Raw genomic sequence first — 26,588 nt, 5'->3', positions numbered from 1 at the left:
GAGTGTTACAGTGCTGTTCTTTAATTGTGTGAATGACAAAATGTGGAATTCAGGCTCTGCTTATTCTAATGATCTTAATTCCTCACCCTTTACACTGATCCATTAATATTCCCTTAATTTTTAGAGATGTGGGATGCCAATCATTCCTTTCTTTGGATTCTTACAGAAATCTGGCACCTTGCATAAAATTGTTAGCAAGAGAAGTAGAGGGAGCTAAAAACGATGAAGCACCCAGAGAGTTCCTCCTCCAAGTCCCACCTTTATCCCAGGACAATTCCCTTTGTCCATCAGAGACAATGGAAAGGGAGAGGGAGGTTTGGGGAGGGCACACACAAAAACCTGACTATCTTTTCTGATAGTAATGCTATTTAAATCATTCTTTGAAGATGAAGATTTAAAGTCTAAGTCAAAAGGTAGATTTTTGTAGCCTTTCAGAGAAAAAAAAAAAGGAAAAAATAAAACCTCCCTTTTATTCAGCAGAAATTTGTGACTAAAGAGCTTCCTCAGAATACCAGAAGTATTTATTTTTGCTCTTTCCTAACAGAAGTGGTTCAACTATAAAATATTGGTAAACAAGTTGCTGTTTGTACAATAAACATTTCCCTCATGAGTGCCATCTGACAATATGAAGAAGGAACAGAGAATTTTTATTATGTTTAAGTATCACTTACATCTATTTCAATTTCAGTAGCACCTTTACAAAATTGATTGTTCACTTCAGCTGCAATTCCTTGCCTGAAGTTCAGCAGAAGGACAAACCAGGATCAGCAAGATCCTGATCAGGATCAACAACATACAATCAAGGAACTCAGATTCTTACATTCCTGGGATTAACTGGCAAGATTAATTCTGCATTTAATATTATCTTATCTATAATTATATTCTTTCCTACAGCTCTAGACAACTGAGGCCATATCCTTCCATGGATAACTTGCAAAAGGCTGCTTACCTGGCAACAGCTGCAACTCTTACAAATTCTAGTTCAGCTGTTTTTTCCTCTGAACCATTTGCAAACCATTTACAAATTCCTGCAAGGTTGGGTTCCTTGGTTTTTTTTTTAATTTTTGGTTTGGTTTCTTTTTTTTTGTTGTTGTTGTTTTGATTTTTTTCCTATCCTTTATTCTTTGGAATAAATGGAGGCATTCATTGTCTATGTGCAGCAGCCGAGAATGCTCAGAAGAAATACTAAATTTGGGCTTTAGTGCCTGATGCTCTCTATTCTAATTCAAAAGTGATAATTCTGGTGATAAAAAGAAGAATTTAAAAGCACCTACTTCTTATTTAAATTTTTAATTCCATTTCTAACTAGGATAATGTATTTCAGGAGTCTCCTTTTGTTTTCACAGAGTGGAGAGGGAGATTGTGTAGTTACATCACATGATCTCAAAGGTTTCATCCTTATCTTTCTTTTTCCCCCCCAGTGTATAAAGTTTATTACATTTGGCCCTGTCATATGAAATACAACTGTATTAAGAACAATTAAGCACTTTCCAGTGCATCAGGATGCATGTTGCTGCATAAAAGTAAACCAAACTAATTGCCTGGCTTTAATTGACTGTGTTGCTGTATTTGCTCAGAAAAGGAATGCTCAGTGACTGCAATATTGTCACTTTAAACCAGACTCAGGGTAATATGTGTTTTTGTATGAGAATAATACATTAAATTAATAACCACATTACAATCACACAGATTTAAAATATTGCTTACCCATGGCACTAAGAGGATTCCTTTCATCTTGAAAGAATATTTAAAAATTAAAATATGATTTCACAAGCATTAATCTGTTTCTTGTGCAGGCCCATAAGGCACATTCTAAGTGCTTTAATGCATCCCTGAGATGGTGGTTTATATGATAAGATGAGGTTATAATGAGCCACTTCCTAACAATACAATGTACTTGTGTGTTATTGCAATGTATCTTTGCATGGGAGCAATCTGGAATTCTCATAAAAAAAAAACTATCAGCAACATAAAATAAAACAAAGTACAAATCTCATACTGTTAGCCTTTGCAGGTTAGCATTTGTATAACATTTGTGTTGTATCTACAGCCTCTGTTTCTTTAGCAAAAATTAGCGTAAGTCACATGTTCCCTTCAGGATCCTTCCACAAGTGAAGATCTTCTGAGGGAAAATAATCTTGTACTTTATAATGTGTGCTGGCTTTGTGGCCCTCCCAAGTCTTTGCAGCAATTAAGTGGTACAGAGGAGACTCCACAAACACTTGATAAGATCTTCAGAGCCCATTTAGGAGCTGTATTAAGGCTCCCACACACATAAAACGGTTCTGCATTCACAGCTATTCACATCTCAGCATAAAAATGCAATGTTTTAATAATCAAAGGTACAAGGAACTGCTCAGTGTCCTTGCAGCTACTGTCACAGTAGTGCTGTCACAAATAAGGGTCTCTAAACTGCATTCCCTGCTCAAGCAGACAGCCACTGTGCTCAGGGAACACACTGATCTTTTCCTTTGAACTGCTCCACATTCCTGCTTGTTCTTCAAAGAGAACTGAAAATAGTTTTGATGTAGAATCACAGAATAGTTCAGGTTGGAATGGTTTTCATTCCACCCCCTGCCATGGCAGGGACACCTTCCACTGTCCCAGGCTGCTCCAGCCCCAGTGTCCAGCCTGGCCTTGGGCACTGCCAGGGATGCAGGGGCAGCCCCAGCTGCTCTGGGCACCTGTGCCAGGGCCTGCCCACCCTGCCAGGGAACAATTCCTCATTGCCAATGTGAGAAATGGTCACTCACTTTTCATAATTTAGAAAGGTTTAATAAACCTGATCAAAAATACAACAGAACACTGAATAAAGAAAGGGTTCCAGCACTGGGAGCAGAGAATTTCCCCACCCTGTGCTCACCCACACAATGGAGATTTGGCCTTTTAACCCTTTAACCCCTCCCAAAGTTCTGTCCATGGACCCCTTCTTCACTGTCCAGTGGAGGAGATCTCTTTCCAAATCCTGACTGGAGCTCAGATGTCACCACAGTGACCAGCAGCCCTCCCAGATGTCCCTTGGTAGCCACGTGAGGGGGTACAACAGAACTACAAACCTATAAAACTTTTCTTAGCCTATAAACATGATGTTTGTCTGTTAATGGTGAGAGTCAATCATCACATTGCTCATCTATCACACCAAGATCCCAGCCAGCCCTGCCCTCTGGCACTGGCAGCCATTCCCTGGCTCCTGTCCCTCCAGCCCTTGGCCATTGTCTCTCTCCATCTTTCCTGCAGCTCCTTCAGGCCCTGCAAGGCCACCCTGAGCTCAGCCAAAGCTTCTCCTGTGCAGGTGAGCAATGCCAGCTGTGCCAGCCTTTCCTCCCAGCAGAGCTGCTCCATCCCTCTGCTCATCCTGGAGCCTCCTCTGGACTTGTTCAAGCAATTCCTGTGTCTGGGACCCCAGGACACCATATTCCACATGTGCTCTGCACACCAGGAAAGATTTGTTTATCTGATTCTTTACCCAAAACTTACATTAAGAAACATGGCATTCCAGAACTAACAGCATTTAATGCTTTTCTTGGTTTGTGGGGTTTTTTTGTTGGTTTTTGTTTTCTGTTTTGTTTTAATTTTGGTGGGGTTTTTTGTTGTTGCTGTTTTGTTTGTTTGCTTATTTTTGAGAAAAACACAAAGTTTGGATCATTCTAGAACAAGACATACTAAATTACAGTAATTCTTCCATAAAAATTGCTTTGCAAGCACTCTTACTATACCAGCATAAATAACTTACACAATTATGTGTCATTGACCAGGACATGTGAAACTTAACTTAATGTTTGCTACTAATGTGAAAGTTTTCATACTGAGTCTTATTTGAAAGAGGCTTACAGAAATTATCACTGCCACCCTCCCTGAGAGAACCAAGTCTGTAAAGACAAAGCAACAGACTAAGAAATGCAAAACAAGGTGGGAGTCAATTCTTTCTATCTCTAATGCCACCAATGCAGGAGCACATCTATGAAACTGTAGCCTTGTGGAAGCCCCACACCCTCCCACAGCTCTGCCACCTGCAGAACAGGAATTGTGGTCTCTGCTTGATTTGTGCCTGCAGAGGGGCTGGAGCACTGCAGGGTCCATGCAAAGTTACAAGGTGAGGAGAGATATTGACCCAAAGAGGTTACACTGGAATTTGGTGAGGAGAGATATTGACCCAAAGAGGTTACACTGGAATTTGACAGAAACTCTTGCTAGAAATATTCCTGACCTCAGCATAAAGTGCCCAGTTTGTCCTGTGGGTTTCCAGCCCTGCACAAAGATTCACATCCACAGCACCTGCTCAGGATCTCCCATGACAGTCTCTGAAATAGTGAGGGGATGCTTTCAGTTTTAGAAATACAGAGACTCCAGGCATATTTGGTTTTCAGTTTACATGTCCCATTCCTTGATGGTACCTGTGCTGTTTTACAGCTCTCATGCTACACAGGCTGCAGATACTCAGGATTAGTCTGTTAGCAAAGTCTGGCTCCTCACCAGATGCAGCCTCTGCTTGCCACTGGCTTTCCTAAATTCTCAATCCATTTGCAGTTGGTGACTGAATCCTCATCACTGCCACTGCTTCCAGCATCCCATATTTAAATATATGGAGTTTAATGGGGTCAGATCATGCACACCATACAGTAAGGGGGTACAAAACCCTCCCTGAGCAACAGGCTGCATTTGCTGTTCCTCCTCTTTGAGGAGCACAAACACCTCAGTCAAACCTCCAAAAACCCCTTCTTCCCTTTCCCCTCTGAGAAAAGGAGAGGGGAAAGAGAGGAACTGAGCATGCAGAGATCTCCTGGGTTCCAGGAGAGGAGCAGCCTCAGGAAACAGAGATTTCCTTCTCTCACACACTCTGGGAAATGGGCTGGGTGGAAGCACAGCAAACCCAATGCACAGCTCTGGAAAAAGCCACAGTGGGCACAATCAAACCTGCATTTTCTTCACAATCACACCAGTTGCTTGTCCAGTAGATTCTCATCAAGAATCAAACCTAAATATAGCATTGCCTTCTGAGTAAAGACCATATTAAAGTATTTGAAATGTCAAACATGTAAAATAATTATAGCATCATGTTGATTACATATTTATAAGTCTCCTTTTCAAAGGTGCAAAGAAATCATGCAGCAAGCCTCTCCAGACTTGTACTAACAAGCTAAAACTAAGATCATAGCACCATCTACTGATTTAATTCTTACTTAAACTACAAGGCCATGTTCCCACTTGAAGCCAAAAAGAATTCTGCAGGCAGAAAACAAATTTATAGTCCTACTGAACCTGTTTCTACAATAGAAGAAAAACACCTCCCAGATGGCAAGAGTGGTTTTGCTTGGGAGTACATGGCTTGCACACAGCCCATGGGATATTCATTAAAATAAAACCAGAGGGGCACAGAATTCAAATCAGTGAGAGCCAGCAGTTATTGAAGCATCAGCATGAACACTTTAGAGTCCAGACAGATGTGCAAAAGCAAGACAGCAAGATTTTAAAAACCCACAACTTAAAAAACAAGGAAAACAAAACCCAAAAGTAGTTTTTAAAAAGTTGAAAACACACACCCAAAAAAAACTCATGCAGGGTAGAGCAGAGTATATTTAAGATAATTTTTAGCTACTTTCGCATTCTTAACCACTCCTTTCTGTCTTTACTTGATTCTTACATTAATTCTTAATTTCTTTAATTTCTGAAGCATTCCAAGGAGAATTGAGCACTATATTCTTAAAAACTAAATTATCTCTCTTTTGATTCTCTAAGTCTGGTAAGCATAAGGAGATAATTCACAATAATAATCATTTGCCAGTAATATTCAAAGACAACCTAATTTTGGCCTGAAAGCAACAAGTCAAAAGACAAGACACACCTGGAGTTCCCTGTGTTGTGCTGTTGGGGTTTTAAATACAGGATAGCCAAAATAGGCTTATTCTCTGCCTGTATCTGTGTTATTGCTTTAGCCTAGATTTTTTTTTTGTGCAAATATTATGTGGATGAAAAGAATTAGATTGTAATTGTCCCTAAATAACAGTCCCTGACAAGAGAAGCCTGATGGTATTCACACCAGGCAAAAGAGCACCAACAAAGATATATACATAGATATAGATAGATATGTATATAGATATATATATATATAAACCAAATACAGATGCTATAGACTGGGTGAAAAGTTACATGAGATAGCACTAAACCTATGCAAACAATGCTAGGGGAAAATATTCCATAGTAATAGGTCATGGCTTGGGGAAGCCTTTACAGCATCCTTAAGAAACTGAAATTTTTGTAAGAGAAAACACTTTTTGATCCTGGTTGTTCTATTTCCTAAATTCATGCAGACTTATTTATATGAATACAGATTTAGGTCTTTATTAGGGGTGTTTGATTCCCTGTGCCTTCATATTTTGATCAAGGTCTAGTGAAAAATTTGTTTGTTTAATAAAACAACCAAAACACCACTGAGGAATATCAAGTTACAATAAAAAAATGTTTAAAAAATTAAATTCTGAATCCCTGCACTTTAACCAGACAATGCCATTTTAAAATTAAGCTGGAAATATTAAGTATTAACCTGCAAGATGTGCCTCTAAGCATGATTTTGTTCTTAATTTTTAAATTCCCTCTTAAAAAGAAATGCCCAACACTGGCCTAAACCCAAATCAACAAAGTTGTTAGTTAAAAATAGATTTGTGGGTTTTTTTAATAAATAGTCATAGTCTCTTTAGGTAATGAAGAAAAAGGAACAAGAAATTTAATTGTTTTGACTTTTTTACAACTTAGAACTCTTTGAAAGAGTGCAGAGCAGAAATTATCTATTACTGCAGTCTAGGAGGCAGACAAAAAACACTATTTGAATCATTGCTCTCAAATTCATTGTATTCTCAAAAATATTTTATTTGGGTTTGTTTTCTGGGTTTGTTGTTTTTTTTTTTTAAGAAGGAACTTTTTGAATCTACAACATTCATGCAGGTTTCTGATCAATTTAGCAAAGCACCCATGTCCTGTCAGTGAACTGACAAGGAAGGAGCTCAGTGAGGGACAGCAGAGAACTCCACAAGTCAAACATCTGCAGATCCTGCCAAGGACACAAGGGGAGCAGCACCAAGGTCACACTCACTGCCAAAGGCAGCTGCAAACAAAGCTTTGCAAACAAAACCTTCCAGGCTGTGCACTGGAGTGTGGAGAGGAGCTGTGAACTCAGAACTGCTCTGTAAAAACTCAAAATGGAAATTAATTTTAGGAAAAGTGTGCCAGACTTTCCCCTCCCCCATGTGCTGCTCCCGGGAGCTGTAAGACAACACAAATGCAATTTGCACTTGAACCAGATGTTTCAACCTGAGGCAATGTGAAATTATTTCCTATTCCTTAGCACTCCTCTAATGGATTCACAACACTCAGAGGTTTTCTGAAGTGCTACAGGTAGACAAATTTGGCTGAAGAAAAGCATGTGCCTTTTACAGCAGCTTTAAAGCATCTCCTTGAACAGAAGTGAAGGAAATACCCAGAATCACAGAATGGATTGGGTTGGAAGGGACCTTAAAGCTTATCCAGTGCCACCCCTGCCATGGGCAGAGACACCTTCCCACCACCCTGTTGTCTCCTTATCACAAAGGTTCCATACCTTCTTGGTGTTTCTCATGGGCATCTCCTCAGAGCACTGACTCTTTCTTCTCCACAAAGCACCCAACTGACTCCAGTTCCCTTCTCACCCACCCCACTCTTTTATAGCATCTTCTGCTCATTGGTTACAGCTGTGTCCTGTTAAAGTCAGGCCTGTTCCTAATCTCTGATAATTGGCCCAGCTGCAACTCCTTAGGGGTAAGATTACTTTCTACACTATCTTTATTTTCTCATATTCTATCCCCCTACACCATCCCATGGTCTCCAAGCCCTGTCCAGCCTGGCCTTGGAGACTTCTGGGAATCCAGGGGCAGCCACAGCTTCTATGTGATCCTATATGAAGTTCTGTGCTAAATATCACTGCTCTTTAGGCAGGTTATCAAACCACTAACACAGAAAGAATAGTCTTTCAATTTTTCACTCTGACCTGTGTCTAAAAGGAGCCATGGTGAGGCAGGTTTAGCCCAACCACTGAAGTCCATCCTTTTTCCCACCAGTTTTCTCTGTAAGGTGTTTCTCTGCCCTTATTTTACCTTATTCATAAGAGTTATGAAAAGACAGGCTAAACATTTCAGTATTCACATCTCTTTAAATTAAAAAACAATTTAAAAACCCCTAAATTCAAAAGTGTGCCTGGACTATGCATGGCAACAGCTGGCTATAGCTAGAGATATAATACATCCTTTTTAAATTCTCTGAATAAGCACTAGAGACTTGCATTTACATTATTATCTTTAATGCTAACTTTAGACTTCAGTTATAATGGCTTCATGGAGACTTGCAAAACTCCTTTCCTCTAAGAGCTTTTACATGTGGGGTTTCATTTTTCTCTCCAGTTGCTTTTTTTGGTTGCAAATGCCATGACCCCCCCATGATCCTGCACAGAACACTTCTCATGTACATCATGACAAGTGTAACAATGCAGGCTGCCAGTTCCACTGCACTCCAGAGTCACAGGGGCACACCAAAGGAATTTTATATGTGCTACCTACAGCATTTCCCTGTGTGATTGAAGTGGTACCCAGCTCTGAAATACCAATAGTCTTGAGAGGTCATGTCACTGATAAAATAATGAGCTGCAGGTTTCTGTGTGTTTTAGGACTAAAACATCAAAAATTATGAAATCATGTTGTAGGAATAAATTAACAAGGTTCATTACTTCCTAATGATTCATTTATTTACCATCAGCATTTCAAATTCCACTCCTCTGCTAACTGCAACAGTCATAGTTTGTTTCCTTTATCCCTCCCACTGCTAAGTTACTCAGATCATCCCTCATGTTTCCAGCAACTACAAAGAAACATATGCACTTCTGCTCTTATGGTGGAAAAAATGCATTCCCTGTGCACTTTCTGAACCTCACTGCCTGCTGTGCTGCAGCAACCTGAGTCTTACCGCTCATATGCTGGGGAAGTTCCATTATAATTACACCAGTGATGGTGGGGTGGTTCCACATCCTCCTGGCACCCAATGAGGTTTTCCAGGGACCACTACTGGACCAGTCCTGTTCAGGGTCTTTATGGATGATCTGGATGAGGGAACTGGGGGCATCCTCAGGCAGTTTGCAGATAACATCATGTTGGGTGGGAGTGTGGATCTGCTGGAGGGCAGGAAGGCTCTGCAGAGGGATCTGGCCAGGCTGGATCCATGGGCTGAGGGACAGCAGGGCCAAGTGCCAGCTCCTGCCCTGGGCTCACCCCAACCCCATGGAGCTGGGCTGGCCAAGAGGGGCTGGAAAGCTGCTGGTGGCAAAGGCCCTGGGGGTGCTGGGGACAGGGCTGGGCACAAAGGCAGCAGTGCCAGAGGCCAGTGGCACCTGGGCTGTGCCAGCCCTGGGGTGGCAGCAGGCCCAGGGCAGGGCCCGGCCCCTGGGCTGGCCCCGCTGAGGGACCTCGAGGCCTGCGGCCACTGCTGGGCCTGTCATGGCCACCAGAGCCCTGCAGGGGCTGGAGCGTGTCCAGGGCAGGGAACGGAGCTGGGGAAGGGGCTGGAGCCCCAGCAGGGGCTGAGGGAGCTGGGCAGGGGCTGAGCCTGGAGCAAAGGAGGCTCAGGGGGGCCCTTGTGGCTCTGCACAACTCCCTGCCAGGAGGGGACAGCCGGGGGGTCGGGCTGTGCTCCCAGGGACAGGGACAGCAGCAGAGGGAACGGCCTCAGGCTGGGCTCAGGCTGGGCACCAGCAGGAATTTCCCCATGGAAAGGCTGCTCAGGCCTTGGCAGGGGCTGCCCAGGGAGCTTGGCAGTGCCCATCCCTGCAGGTGTCCCAGCAAGGGCTGGAGGTGGCACTCAGGGCTCTGGGCTGGGGACAAGGTGGGCATCGGGCACAGCTGGGACTCCATGGGCTGGGAGGGATTTTCCAACCTCACTGGTTCTATGAATCCTCCACCAGCTTGAATGAACTCCTCACCTGGATCTACAATATTTGACAAATATCAGTTTCTGAAATTAGGATTTGTGCCCCTAGTATTCTGTAAAAATAATCATACCCTGAATTCCTGTAGAATTTTTTCCTGGTGTTAGGCATTTCCTCCTGATGCAAGCTTTCCATGCTTCCCCTGGATAACCAAAGGAGAAATACCAGACTCATTATAGGTCATAGATCATTTCCCCAGTAAACATTTTGAATTTCTTTGTGGAACTCTTGGAAAAATTAGAGGATGGCAGTGTTTTTATTGTGTTCTAAGCATAACAGACTTGTTCTAGGGAAAGTTTCTTGACATTTAGAATGAGTTCTGAGACTTGGAGAGCGAGCTCAGCTTGGCAGAGTGATAAGCTGAGTGGCAATAATAGATTAAAAGGTGTAGAAAGAATATGATTTGAACCAGCCTTGAAAAGCATTTTAAGACTGCCATGAAGAAGCATGAATTTTAAATCAGAGAGGTAAGGGAAGCAACATGGCTCTTTATATGACAAGATATTTTAAGCTTTTCTTTGCCCTTTCTAAAAGACAGCTACAGGTGAGAGGGAAACATGTCACACTGGCTTGGCCAAAAGGCATCCTCCACAGAGAAAAAAGTCTTAATTTTTAAATGTTTCTCACAACAGTATGAACTTGGTCACTGATATCTCCTTAAAAATAAATAAAAATCATTAAGTGCAAGTCCCCTTAACTATTCCTTCTCTCGAGGTGTTTTCTTACTGCATTCAAGATAATGTGGGTAAGAAAAAATATCCCATTTCATACTGGGAAGAAATTTGTCCATATTTGCCAATTTTTGAAAAAAAACAGTCAACTATAAGTAACAGTCAAGACTATAAACTGGATAGAAAGTTTTAAGGGGTCAACTTTTATTCACACCAGCTATTAGGGACAATGTTTTTGTCATGTTACCTGAATTGCCAGGCACCAACAAAATCACCTCCCTCTTTCAACTCAAGTCAGATGCTGTGTCACCATAAATTGATCCAAATTAACTATTCCATCAAAAACCAAGTCAGCTGCAATAGATCTAAAAATAAATGTGGTGGGGTTTTTTCCCCCCTCAGTCTGAAGGGAAGCAATTTCAGTGAAAACAAGGGAAGTTGAAAAAGCCCATATAAACTTAAATGAAGACAGTTAAACTTCTTTTCACATCTGTGAAATAAGTTTAACAAATTACTCCATTCATTTCCACGATGAATGGCTCCTCATGTGCCAGCTCTTTATTGCATCTAGCAAGGAAGAATACAGCTTTTACATGCTTCTGCAGTTGTTTTTCCCTTCCCTTTTATTCTGATGCTTAGTATCCATATTTTCAGTGGAAAAATGTGACAGCTATCATATGCCAAAGAAGTGATAATTAGTCTTATATGACTGTCTTTACGTTGCCTTGGCTTTTCTAAACTCGTTTTCACACAATTACCTAATCCACTGTTATACAGCCTCTCTCAAAATGAGAGGTTTTTTTTCATTTAAGCACAGGATTAAAAGGATTTTTCCAGTTTTTAAAGATTCATACATTATAGAAAGATTGTAATAAGGTCAGACCAGACAGATTTAATTCTTGCTTTCTGGTGGATCAAAAAAAAGAAACCAGGATGCAGATAAGTATCCTAATCTAAATATAAACCTAAATTTCCAAACACTTGCCTCAACTTCACCTTTATAGTATTTTAAAGATTATATAAACAAAGGAAAGACATTCTGAAACTGCTAGAGAATTCAACACAACTACTTATAGAGAATCTAGCAAGCAACAAAGCAATAATTCACCAATTATTCTTTCCTAACTTTTCCATTTGCAAGTAGCTGGAGATATCTGATGCAGCTTCACATCACTTGAGGGCAGAATTTAAAGCAGCCTAACAGGACTCTTTAAGGGCTGGATTAATCAGGTTGTATGTGCAAATTTCAAAGCCTCAAATCTCTGACTAGATTTAAGTACAACTGAATTCTATATCTATCTACATAAAACTTTTAAGGAACAGATTCCTATATGTTTATTTCAATAAAATTCCATGGAGAAAAGGACTGCTCTTGATGGCACACACCCCCAGGAACATATACAAAGGCAAGAGACAGCAAGAAGCCAACACAAAGCCAAGCTGGAGCCACCAAGACAGGTGTCCAAGCACAGCCAGGCTCCTGTGCTCAGAGCTCACAATTAGGTTACTCAAACAGGCTCTGCCCACCCTGCTGTCCCCTGAATGCAGCACTAACCCTGGGCACTTAGCCCCAGTTGCCTTCTCACCCTGACTTCACCAAATAGCCCAAATTGGAAGGGAGCCCCAGGGATCTTTGATCCAGCTCCTGTCCCTGCACAGACACCCAACAACCCCATCCTGGGAGCATTGTCCAAATGCTAAATAATAAACAAAACACCCTCTTTCAATTTTCTGGGTGATTAATCTACCTATTGCATTATAGAATTACCTAACTGGAAAACTTAACAGTTGGCTGCTGCAACTTATTCCTCCACAAGCCATTAATACAAAGAACCCATAAATAATTTTTCTTATGCCTCATCAACAGGGCTTAGCCAGAGAATACCTATTGAACTGGGCTGTACTGGGAGGCTAGGTGGAATAATTAATGGATTCTAGAATTTGGATTAAATTTTTGCATGATGGGCACTGAACTGCTCAAAAGCTGCTGCATTTAGGGCATGCACAGAATGAGAACTCTGCACATCAAGAGAGCTTTAAGCACTATACAACAGCTGATAATTCCACACAAGTTTCTGTGATCCTTGGATCAAAAACTGAATCTGGTCCACAGACACAGAAATCCTGCTCCTGCATCCCTTTAAGCAAAAGAGCACAAATGTATCTTCACAAGTTCAAAAATGATGACTTCATGGTGTCATGCAAAGGACATTTTATTCTCTACTTCAATACATTCCTTCTGCATGACTGGCCAAGCAATCCTTATAGTCTGTGGTGTGATCCACTTTCCAAGATCTCTTTCTTCTATAAAGGACTTTAATATGGTCCAACTCATGTAAGCCAACTGGACATAGTACAGTAAATTAAAGCAAGGTTAAAAAACAAGATCACACTTAATATTTCTTTAATGGCTGCCACTGAATGGAGTTTTCTACATCATGACCAGGTTGAAGTCAGTATTTAAATTAATTATGACAGCCATATAAATTAGACATAAGAGACTTCTAAAGCTAATTAGAGTCTGAGAGTTTTAATTTGATGTCTGTCTCAGTGTAATATCTGCTTTATGGATTAAATTAATAAAATTAAGACTGCATCATTATAAATTTCCACTTTCATAGTTCCCTACATTTTACAATTACATGCCATATTTGAATGATAATTGAATGAAACGAAATCATTATGTTCATGTCTGTTTTTCCAAAGACTTAAAAATAATATTCCCTATTTACTTCAATTCACAAAAGTCATAGCTGCTGTAGTGATCCCAGTCCACGGAGCAGTGCACAGCAAAGGTCAGCATTAATAGAGGAGTCTCTGTACACTGCTCTCACTGTTCCAGCAATAACACAACTTGTAGCTTTTGCCTTTTTCAGATTTCAGCAAATAGTTATGTGACCATGATTGTTGTGTGAAAGAACAAATGATAAATGAGTTCTTTCCTGTCAACAAAACCCACATCCAATCTCTGAAGAGGGAAAAAGCAGGTCCCCTTCATGGTCAGAATCTGCACAGAAGGCTGTGCCCTGAGGAAAGCCTTGTTCAGTGCTGGATCAGGAATTCCCAGTACCTGAAAGGGTCTAAGTTAATCTCTCTTGTTCTTAATTGCTTTACTTGCAGGAAACAGCATTTTAAATATGACATTTTGGTGACATTCTTGGTGGAATCATAAGGAACCAGCAGTTTCTGGTATGAAAGAGTGACTGAGTTGTATTTTATGGAGAATTACAAAATGGTTTGGGTTGGGAGGCCTTTGAAGCTCATCCGGAGCCACCCCTGCCATGGCAGGGACACCTTCCACTGTCCCAGGCTGCTCCCAGCCCCAGTGTCCAGCCTGGCCTTGGGCACTGCCAGGGATGCAGGGGCAGCCCCAGCTGCTCTGGGCACCCTGTGCCAGGGCCTGCCCACCCTGCCAGGGAACAATTCCTCATTGCCAAGATCCCAGCCAGCCCTGCCCTCTGGCACTGGCAGCCATTCCCTGGCTCCTGTCCCTCCAGCCCTTGGCCATTGTCTCTCTCCATCTCTCCTGCAGCTCCTTCAGGCCCTGCAAGGCCACCCTGAGCTCAGCCAAAGCTTCTCCTGTGCAGGTGAGCAATGCCAGCTGTGCCAGCCTTTCCTCCCAGCAGAGCTGCTCCATCCCTCTGCTCATCCTGGAGCCTCCTCTGGGCTCTCTGAGCAGCTCCAGGTCCCTCCTGAGCTGGCCCAGGCTGGGGCAGCTCTGCAGGTGGGAAATCACTGAGGGGCAGAGGGGGCTGGTGTCAGCCCAGGGCAGGGTTTGGGGTCCCAGCACACACTGACAGCTCAAGCAGATCACCCTCTCAGAACCTGTGGTTTGGAACCAGCATTTCTGATTAAGACAGCTTGCAATAACAGAAATAAGTAACAATTATAATTAAGCAAAAAAACTTTGGGTCCATTCCTTAATTCCTCAGTAAGGACTCAAGTTTCATTAATTTATATCTGGTAAGACAATTCTCCTTTGCCTTCTGGTGCTTGGGGGCTCTGTGCACACTGTGTCATTTCAGCAGCTATACCTCATGCTCCATTTGATGTCCTGGCATATTGATAGGACATCAAAAACCTGACATATTAAGGATAACAGTTGCTGATACCACAAACAAATTGAGATTATCCTCTGCTATCAACAACACACATCACATACATCTCACAGCCCAGTGTTTTGAAATAAAACTTTAGGACATTCTGTGGAAAACTTACTTCAAATGAAGAAAACACTTATTTTACTTTTAAATGGGGACATAACATCTGTGACAAAGGATCATAATCTAAGGTTGAAGATTTGCTTTTGACATTTGTATTTTCACAAGCAATTAAAATTTAATTTGGCCTATGATGAAAAGCAAATCCTTTTATCCCATACTTGCAGTCACAAGGGGAACACATTGCATTAGAAAACAGCACTGTAGCTTAAGGTTTCATATTTGACATTTGTGACATCGTGAAAAAAATTAATTAACAGATAGGAAAGTTTATGCACACTCCAATCATCTTTAAACTTTCCTACCTATTAACTAAATGTGATGTCACTGATATTTTAATAGACAAGTTATCATCTCAGATTTAGAGCATTATTTAAAGTAAAGGCTACCTATTTATCTAAAAACCTTTGGCATCTTATCTTACCAACTAAATGCAAAACAATATTGCTGGAGGCAGTGGATGAATGAGAAATACAGAAGACAATTTAAATTCATTTTTTGAAAAATACTGAATAACAGCACACTCTGACCAGAGATCTCAATAGTTACTGTTCATTATCTCTGGCTAGCATTGTTCCATAGTGAACATTCCATTCAACCTTTTTCTCCAAGTAAGACTTTACAAACCCAAAAGAACATGAGGGAGTTGCCCCCTTTTTTGCAATGAACAGAAACTGCATCAGAAATATTCTAGAAATCAGCATCTCCAGCAATCAGCATCTCCAGCAATTCATGAGAACAGCCAATTTCACCTGCATTAAGCTATCAATTATCCATAATGATTTTATGGCACCACACAAGCAACAACATGGACACATCAGAGAGCAACAACAAGCTGATTGAGGTTCATGGAATAAACAATGCACAGGACTGAAGTCCTCCATTGTAAGCAAACACCTTTAAGCATTGCTCAGAAGTATTATTAGGATTTCCTTCATGCTTTAAGACATTCCTCGCTTCTTTCTGCTGTTTTTATTTTTAACTACCACTTACAAAATAAAACCTGGAGGTTTCAGGCATATACTCCAAGAAAAATCAGCTGTGGACTGGAGCAATCCCATGCTCAATTCCCAGCCAAACCCTGCCATGACTTAGAATTCCATGTGCTCCTGAAACCACTCCCAATAACTGAGCTTCAGATTATTCAAGGGGAGAGAGAACTCTCCAATAATTAAGAATTGATCTGCTTCATCTTAACTACAAATCAGAGTCCAATTCCCCACTTTGGAGTACAGTCATGTCTGGCACAAAGAAGGTAAAATTTTTAGTTGCCCCATTAGTGAAATACCCATGAAAACTCCAGAGAAAGTAGTGCCTAGAGTGAGCACCTCAGCATGGTTAGCCTTCCAAAGATGCCTTTTGCATGGCTCTGCAACTTTTCTGATTTTCCTTGGGAGTGGATCCCAGTTAGGTCTGTCTGGGGTTCTTTCAGATGTCAGCCCAGGCTACAGGTGGACCTTTATTCACTTGGTGTGGCCATCTCTGGACCAGCACTGGTTTGCAGCTCAGAGGATCTGTGCAGGTTATGTCCAGTGCACCCAGGTTCATTAGAAGCATCAGTGACTTTAATTACCAAGAACTCTTTGGTTTGGTTTGGTTGTCATCTGTAATTCCATATGTAACCCACTGTAATTTAAAATTCATTAATACCTGGTTGTACAAGGGCACTGCCATAAATCTCAACAAAAGTGATGTGCTCTGAGATAAAAGCACATTTAACACAGAAGACCCAAACACAAAAAATCACTGCATTGTTTTAAAATACAGTTTGGGATATTTTGCTTACTGTACCAAATAAAAATGATATAAAGTGATAATTGGCCAAGAATTTGTCAAGCTCTTAAAATTATATAGAACTTAAGGAAAAGTAATCTCTGTCTTTATACACAGATGACAGGAATTATAGCTGTTCTTATCACTCTGCTGCAATAGGCAAAGCAGTAAAATTCTCAATAATAATCATAGACTAACAGCCATATTCATGTAAAATAAAAGTATTTTTCCTCATGTAAAATGCTATTAGCCATATTTGAAGGCATTATGTTCTGATATCATTTTTCCATTTCACTAAATGACAGCTATTAAATGCAATGGCAACTGCATGACAGGGATATTTTTTATTACTTCAAAAGGAAGAAAAGGATTAAAATGAGTTTATTCAAAAGTGTGATTTGTCAATTTTTTCTTATCAAGGGCTGTGTGGGACAGCTTTAAAACTAAACACTGTGATCTGACCTCCTATTTGAATAAGTTAATGTGATCCAGTGTACTTAGAAAAGTAGTGAAACCTATCTTTTATATGCAGAAATCCCAGGAGGAATTTATGCTTTTATACGGTCAGCTGCAAGGTGCCATTTCCTTTTCATCATTCCTGCTTTTATCATATTGTACTTCTTGACAGCTTCGAGGTTCTTTTTAGAATCTGGTGGATGAGCAACTATATAGAGACATTTTTTGTATGATGGATTTCTTCCCAGCCTCCAAGGCTTTACAGTCAAACACAATTCTGCTGCCAGAAATCCCTCTCTTATATTCAAGAGAGACTAATCACCATATTTGATAGAGCAAGCATCTTACCCAAACATCAAATAGAACTAGAAATTACCACCTCAGAGCATTAGAGAAGGATTTTACACACATCAGGTTCTTGCTTTATACATCCTAGGAACGGTAGTGAAAATCATTTCATATATGGATATCCACAGAGAGAGGTAACATCTAGCTGGACAAAATATGGCTCATTAGGGATTTCCTTGGAAGGATTATCCTCCTCCCAGCAGCTCTTTCTCACAGGAGATCCTACACAGTGCATAACTGCCATTTTTTTGTGTTCTCTGTATGTATTCTCCCACTTGCTTACAGTAATTTGCATTTGAAAGCATCTATGTAAAAAGCTGTGGTGATTTACAAACCAGTATATTAATCAGAAAAATTAAATCCAAAAGTATACATTCATTTAGTATCTTTTGTAAACCACTATTTTAAAGCTCTAGCATCTCTTGGGTGTCTTCCTGTAGAAGCTTATCTCCTCTAGGGTAGAAATTCTCAAGGCTTCAAGACAGGAGCTAAAAGTTTTGCAGGCCAACATTCTCAGCTAACCTGGAGCAACTCTGACTTGTACAAAACAAAGCAAATTTCTACTGCTGCAAATATTATCAGCTGAAAGCTCACAAATCAAATAATTGCATGGATTAATGTTGGAACTTGAATGTAAAAAGCAACCAGAGACAGAAACATCAAAAGCTGAGTCTCCCAAACTGAATTCTTCACAGTTATGGATAAAACTTGTTCTTTTAAAATGTTGTAACTTTAATATTGCAAAATGGAAACTGTTCCATCTTTCAGTCTGTAGGCCAGGAAAGTATTTTGGTATAGAACCACACTGGCACAAAGAGCTATTCCAATTACCTCAAGAAATGAAAAACTAATGTGGAATAACATCAGAAATCCACAGGGGCTGTGTCTTTACCCATTTCTTCTGCTACTAAACTGTTATTACATATCCAGAGTTATGGTATCAACAACAGACAGACTTTGCTTGAGCATCTCAGGCATGCAGATTAATGTTTCATACTCAAGTTCTACCTAAAATTATGGCATATTTCCAACTCTGGGACAGACATGTGGGAGCTGAAAACAGTTCCACTGACTCCAGTTCTGCTAATCTGCTTTGAACTGGAGAAGAACTGCACAGTCCCTAAACTCCTCTATTTAAAAAGAGCAGAAAAGTGATGAGAACACAAGTGTTGAGATATGTTGTTATCACACATGATAAGTGATTCCTTTGCTGCTCTGAGTCTGCCTTGGTCCCACGTGCAGGGAGACATTTCAAACAATAAATCACTGAACAGCAGTATTCAGAGGGAAACACTCCCAGGCATTCCAGCCCTGCACTGCAAGCCCATTTCTGTGTCTCCCTGGGTTTGCTGTGAAAACAAGACATGAAGAGGTCACAAAGGCTGCCTTTGTCTAGGGATTGTCAGAGGAAAGCTTTCAAGCACACTTGCTTTACCATTTATCTCAATTCCTGGCCAGCTGCAAACACTTGTTTACACAAAAGCTGTTAAATTGCTGATGCACTCCTGACTAGTTTAAACTCCTGGTTTTTTTCTGCATTTCATATTTGTGATTTAAAGACATTTGCTCTTTACAGTGTGAGCTGTAGCCCTCACATCCACAGCTCAGCAGCCAGTCTCAGGTTTACTGCATGCAGTGACATAAAACAACATAATCAGACTGTTCAAGATAACAAAGAACATTATCTGAGCACATGAATTCTTTGCCAGCCAAAAGCAAACCCCTGATCAGTGCAGACAGCCAATATTAAATACCTTACTGAACACTTAAATTTAAAAAAAACCCTTAAAAATATACATTACACAGACAAAAGCTACTATAAGTAATTGCTGAAAAATGGAGGAGAATTTCACAAAGACATCTTTTTTCCTTCTAACAAGCTATTTAAAGTACTTTTCCATAATACATACTTTTCTTGTTAGTTATTCTGTACTTAAGCAAACTTTCTTGATCAGGTAAAGGGCAACCCCAAAGATTCAAATGGATTTCAAGGCTTGTGTACTCCACTGCTGAAGAGATGCACAGGTTTGTGCACCTACATGGACAGGGGCACAACGGAGGTGTTCCTTAGAATTCCCTTCTTGAGTGATGCAGTCATCAAAAAGTGGAGGAATATTTCATATATTGCTACACCACACATGATGAGGATGGGCAGAGGGATGGAGCAGCTCTGCTGGGAGGAAAGGCTGGCACAGCTGGCATTGCTCACCTGCACAGGAGAAGCTTGGGCTGAGCTCAGGGTGGCCTTGCAGGGCCTGAAGGAGCTGCAGGAAAGATGGAGAGAGACAATGGCCAAGGGCTGGAGGGACAGGAGCCAGGGAATGGCTGCCAGTGCCAGAGGGCAGGGCTGGCTGGGATCTTGGCAATGAGGAATTGTTCCCTGGCAGGGTGGGCAGGCCCTGGGTTGTGTCACATTGCAACAGAGTCCATCATGTCCAGGGAGAGTGCAGCTGCTGGGGCTGGGCATGGGAACAAAATGAGTCTTCATTTTATAAAGTTCCAGAATCCATTTATCACCTCTGGGAACGAGGAGAGGGATGAAGACAAAAGACTGGGTAAAAGCAGGATCGTGGGGCTTTTATTGGGTATCACAGGGGTGGAGTTTAGGGTTTGGGTCAAGGGAGGAGTTATTAGCAACACAAGGAGGGTAAAATCAAATTTCTGCCATTTTGGAATGGGAGCACTGCACAGGCCTGGCACAGGGTGCCCAGAGCAGCTGGGGCTGCCCCTGCATCCCTGGCAGTGCCCAAGGCCAGGCTGGACACTGGGGCTGGAGCAGCCTGGGACAGTGGAAGGGGTCCCTGCCATGGCTGGGGTGGCACTGGGTGGGTTTAAAGGGCCCCTGCAAGCCAAACCTCCTGGGACTCTGTGATTATCAATTTGTGTGTGTGAAATGTTTTACCACTATCAATATAACACATCTTAAACTACCAATTAGCTTTCCCATCCTAGAAAATTACAGCAGCTTCACTGGAAACACTGACATTTCCATAGTTGAACAGTATTTCTCTGTTACTGAACTTTTTTCTGAAGTCTGTATTTGAGCAGTTACTGATCACTGTATGGTCATGATGCACTGGGTTTGGCACAGTTCATTGTCCTTGGTGTCAAAATCTATGCCAATAATAAAGCAACTTGAGCCAACTAATATACATAGTTCTTATTTATGATGTTGGAAATCCACTAAGGTGGGTCCTGTAAATGCTTTTCAATATTATTAGGGTTGAAAGCAAAAAGTGTCAAATGACTGAACAGAATGGTGTTGATAGCAACCTTTATGTTTGCAAGATAATTTGAAAGATGAATCACCTTTTTTCCACACAAGTAGCCTTAGTATTATTGGTCCATTTATTTCATAAGAACACCCATTTCACAAGTAAATGTGTATTTTATTCTGCATTGTTTTATCAACAATTCCTATATATTTCTGTATATTCTATTCAAAGAAAGCAATCTTACTGAACAATCCTTACATCAGTTGTTTAACATTCATGCTTAAAAGATTCAGCACTTATAAAAACTTCTCTTTTAATCAAAGAGCATCAAAACAGCCACACCTATCTGGTTTGATAGGTTTCCAATTCAAGTGAGTAACTTAAACTACTTACTCATTGACTAACTCATTTTAGTCCATATTTTTTGTGTTTGGACTTTGCAACTTAGAATGACAGCAGTGCAACCTGTCCAGAACTAATTGCTATAAATATTCCAGGTGTTGTAAGAATCTGGATTTATTCCTTTTAAGGAAAAACAAAGCAAATACTATAAGAATGCAGAAATGAATGATTTAATAGTGTAACCTTTATTTCCAGCATTATAGGTCAAATATATTTAGTAAAAATATGGACAATTGACTTCCCTTTTTTGTTAATATCTCAACCCTAACAGGACTAGGCTGGGCTATAAATTTCCAGATTTGCTCAAAGGGCACCAACTCATGGTTCAAAATGAAGCCAATGTGCACCTGAGCACTTTTTGCACACATGTGAGTGCCAGTAGTAAGAATCTCCTATTTTTGCTTCTTACTACAGCTAAGAGCACATTATTAAATGATAAAAAATATTAATGCTGCACTGTCTTTAATATATTCCATCACAGCAAACAAACTCATGTCAGAAATAAAATCTGAATTTACTCAACCACCAGCTGAAGCACCATGACCTCAAGTCAGAACTCACAGGAGCTGAGCATTGAACTAAATTTTGTTTCCCCATAAGATTTGTCAAATAAAACCCCCAAGCATGCATGAAAAGTAATAAATGATAATCAGATATTTCTAATGAAGAGGCAAGTTTTACAAAGAATATTGCTATAACCTAGTATGATTTACTGAATTTTATCTAACTGCAGCACGCACACTATCTTGGCATATCACTAAATGCTGAGATATGAAAATTATGTTAATTGCCAGCTATGTTTTATGACTTTTTCTACTCATGTTTAAAGGTAATAAATGGCCAATTTCACAGGCATGAGCTATATAGCATTAAACAGCTGGTGGAAATTCTCCTTTAGGTGAAATCATAATTAATTCAAGCCAACAGAATCAGTTTTGCTTCCCTTGTCTTCACTTATCACATGATTAATTACCAAACTTACAAATATTTATACTCAAACATTCCTCTACCACTGTTATGAGTGCAAAGCTAAGGATGAGAGCCAGAAGCAACAAAATTCCTGTTTACAGGATATTGTTGGCTCAAGCCAGACAACACAGCTACAGACACCTGCAGGCCATGGTGGTTTATTTTTGAGATGAGTTTCTTTTATCATAAGTTATGAAATGCTTCCAAGCCCCAATCTGCTGCAGCTGTTACTTTTTGGAACAGCCATATGTACATTAAAAATATTTGCCAACCATTATCATAGAATCTTTGCCTCAGTTGCCTTTCAGGGTCTCCAAACCCATACAACTGGCAAGACAAATATTCATTTAGCACTCAAGCAGATGCTTTAAACCCAGCACATTTCTTTACAATATTCAGGGAGGGTGTGTCCCCTTCAGGTATTTTGATGCAGATATAAAGGACAACATAACCTTCCACAGCCTTTTTCAAGCCCAGGGTTCCTTCAGAGCATAATATTAAACCTGTGTTTTTTCCACAGAGAGAAAATTGCTTGTGAAAATAAAACAAAGAACTCTTCAAAGCTAAACACTCAGCTCATTATTACTGCAGGGACAGAAAGCACAGCGTGGATATCTTTTTAAATGTATTCCTCCAGGATGCATGAAATACATCAGGTAATTTGAGAGCAAATCTGTCAGATCTAGATTTCACAGGACTACAAAAATCTGGTATATAGGATCTCCACTGAGACAACAAATGCAAACAACAAATCAGATTTGTAACTGAAACTGGCCTGCATCAAATTTGGTCATTCATATTATACCAACAAAGTCCTAATTTAAACAAATAGATCTAAACCCACATTTTATACAGAACAAAGTTCAATAATGAGTGCCTCTCACAAGCTTTTAGTGCCTCTAACTTAATTTTTAATACAAGCCACTTTTTTTTCCAGAGAAACTTAAAATCTACTCCATGCCTTTAATCTAAATATTTCTCTCTCAAACCACCAGTGAATTAGGGTCTTCTAATAAAAGACATGGGATAAAGGTTGATATCTTTGTTGTTGTCAGCAGAGAACTACAATAGTGCACTGATAAATAAAATGTTAATCACTGTAAGTAAAAATTTGTGTAAAATGTTACAGCCAAAGTATTGGTTTTCTTTTTTTCTCTTTGGCTCAAGTCCTGCAGCATTTGCCTCCCTGTTACTTTATGAAATAATTACAGTCTTTAGCATTTCATTCTTCATAACTCTTCCTAAAGTCAGAAATTACAAGATCAACACTACTTAGAGTGAATGAATTTCTTGAATTGCAATTGTGTTTTACAACTGGCATTGTCTGAAGGACAAGTGCAATAGGTAAAGCACCTTTGAATCAAGAGATTTTCAGTGTGTTTATGTTTTAAGTGAGGAGAAAATGCCTTCACAAAACATGTGGTGATTTATTCAAGCTCTTCTCTGACAAATAGTGTGTAACTATCAGACTGAAGGCATTTCTGTTACATAAGCTTGACAAAAATCACACATTACCTCTGAGCTGCCAAATGCAGAGCAGTCAATTACCAGACAGTGAGATTATTTGGGAAGAGGGCATTATGGAAGGAGATCAAGTACTTAGATATCTTCTGGGAACAGCATCAATCTTATGCTAACTTTGCATTAAAATCACAAACATGGTATTCTAATGGGTTTTCTAGGCAGGGAATTTGGACAATGCTCTCAGGGATGCACAGGGTGGGATTGTTGGGATGTCTGTGCAGGGCCAGGAGTGGGACTGGATGATCCTGGTGGGCCCCTTCCAGTTTAGAATATTCTGTACTTGAGGACAGGGAAAAATGAAGTTTGAGATTCTGAGAAGTCAGCTTTACCTCTTATAAAAATGTTCCCAAGCTCATGCTGTCCTGGGAAGGATTTACTCTGCCAGGGATTCACAAGATGGTGCTAAGGACAAGTAAATGTTTTGCTGTCAAAGGACAGGACCTGCAGTATAACAGACCTCAGACACAAAAAACATTATAAAGGATTATTTAATTCAATTACTTTTCAGTATATTAAACAAGCTTATAATTTGGGTGGTGTTTTTATATTTTATCCTAAAAATTACTTAACTCCAGCAGCGCTTCACTGCTTCAATGACTGATTACAGAAATCAACCTCTTCACAAGATGTACATGCAAAAATACTGCAGAGAAATTTGGCATTTTAAAAACTTATGACTAATATTACTTTTCAGCTGAAGCGTAACACTAGGACTGCCATCAAAGGCTAAGAACATATGTTATTTGATGTCTTAGATGAATCATGCTATGCACTAGATATTCTGAAGTCTCATTTTTAAGAGGATCATCAGAGTGAAAGCTCTTAATACACTGCTTTAGTCTGTCAAGGTCTCCAATACCCCCAGCCAGACAGGCTGATGTGCCTCAAGGTGGATCTTGCCTGTTCTCACACAGCCCAGCACACAGAGCATGGTAATGAGTGCATGGGAAGCTGACAGCCATCAGGTGCCCCCTGCACACTGCTCCTCAAAGCCTGATTATCTCAGGGCCCAGGCAGGGCCATCACAGGTAATGAGGTCTGTTAGAGATGCATACTATAATGTTGGCTTTTAGCAAATATTACAATGGATTCTACAGGTGTGGTGTTAAAGTAACTTTGTTACAAAGATATAGTTTTTATTTCTGCTGTTAATTAAGCTTAGACATAGAAGTGAAATAGCTGATATGAGTATGTTTGTGTTAAATGCCTGCTGGGATGAGATAACACCCAACACACACAGGATGAGCACACCTGGACACATCTGCCAACCATCAGCACTCACCCTCTGAAGGCAGGGTGCACCAAGGCCCAAAACTGGAGGGGATAACAAAGGAATAAAACCACAACCAAGGAATGTGCATGCTCTAAAAACGCAGACCCAAGGAGGAGCCAGGCTAAACAATTCTTGGAACGTGTAAACTACTTTGGGGAAAAGTTTATTATGCATAAGGGTCTATGAATACACAACAGGTTGATGTACGGGAAAAGGTACTTAAGGAGTATCCCCGAAGATGCTGTGGCATTCACATTCTCTGAAAAATCCCTTTGCCCGGGATTTTTCTCCTGGGAAGCTGAGAAGCCTCAGAGAAAAGGAAACCAATTCTGATCTCATTTGCTTCTCCTGTGTTGTGCTCCTGTGGAATGTGTTTGGAGATTGTTTACCCACAGGTGATTGTTCCATTGCATTCTGCTGGGAGTTGTGTTCACTCTTTGACCAATCAGGGCCAAGCTGTGTTGGGACTCTGGAGAGAGTCAGGAGTTTTCTTTATTATCTTTTTAGCATTCAGTAAGTATCCTTTCTGTATTCTTTAGCATAGTATAGTATTCTTTAATGTAATATAGTACCATAAAATAATAAATTAACATTCTGAGAAGTCAGATTCATCATTCCTTCCTTCATCTGGGAACCCCACAAATACAATAGTGTGCTCTTGCCTGAGTGCCAAGATGAATCTGGTTGTAATAACCTTTGCTCTGTAGTTCTTGTCTCCTATTGTCCTTTATTAAACTTGTTTAATTTCCACAGGAGAGTGACTGTGTTTATCACAAGGTCAGTGCCACAGCACAGGGCCTCTGGCAGCCCTCTCCAAGGTCACTCTGCAGCTGTGTGTCTGCCATATCTGCCTTTATCATTGCCTTTAAGCACAAATGTAATTACTGGCCAGGCTTCTGCAGTCCCCTAATAGAAGCCACTAAATGGGGAATCACAAAATGCAACAATCCTTACATGTGCAAGCACACAGCATTTCTGTGCGGCTCTTGACAAATTAAAATATCACTGTTAGAATTACTGTAAAAGCAAGGAATAAATAGTTGAGGCAAAGAGCACTCAAAATTGCACCTCCCTGAAATGAGTAATCCCTAACCTTAAGAGTTTGCACACTGACAGTCTAACAGCATTATATTGGGTTTGTGTGGGAAGGCTTTGGTAGCTGGGGGGCTTCTTCTGTGAGAAGCTGCCAGAAGCTTCCCCCAGGTCTGGCAGAGCCAGTCCCAGGTGGCTCCAGAACACACAAGGCTGGGCCCATCAGCAACAGCACCTCTGGTGCCATGAAGGGGGAAAACCCTGTAGAACTGCAGCCAGGAGAGAGCAAGGAGAACAAGTGAGAGGAACAGCTCTGGAGCCCCCCAGGGCAGGAGCTGCTCCAGGGGCTGGAGCTGAGGCTCCCCTGAGCCCGGGGTGCAGCCCAGGGAGAGGCAGCTGAGCCCCCCCTGCAGCCCTGGGGAACAGCAGGGACCAGAGATCATCCCCTGCAGCCCTGGGGAACAGCAGGGACCAGAGATCATCCCCTGCAGCCCTGGGGAACAGCAGGGACCAGAGATCATCCCCCTGCAGCCCTGGGGAACAGCAGGGACCAGAGATCATCCCCTGCAGCCCTGGGGAACAGCAGGGACCAGAGATCATCCCCTGCAGCCCTGGGGAACAGCAGGGACCAGAGATCATCCCCTGCAGCCCTGGGGAACAGCAGGGACCAGAGATCATCCCCTGCAGCCCTGGGCTCCAGCATGG

The sequence above is a fragment of the Agelaius tricolor genome, unplaced genomic scaffold (genome assembly GCF_023055355.1).
Source record: "Agelaius tricolor isolate 1412-34295 unplaced genomic scaffold, bAgeTri1.0.p SCAF_15, whole genome shotgun sequence".
NCBI classification, from domain to species: Eukaryota; Metazoa; Chordata; class Aves; order Passeriformes; family Icteridae; genus Agelaius; species Agelaius tricolor.
Note: the sequence above shows the minus strand (reverse complement) of the source record.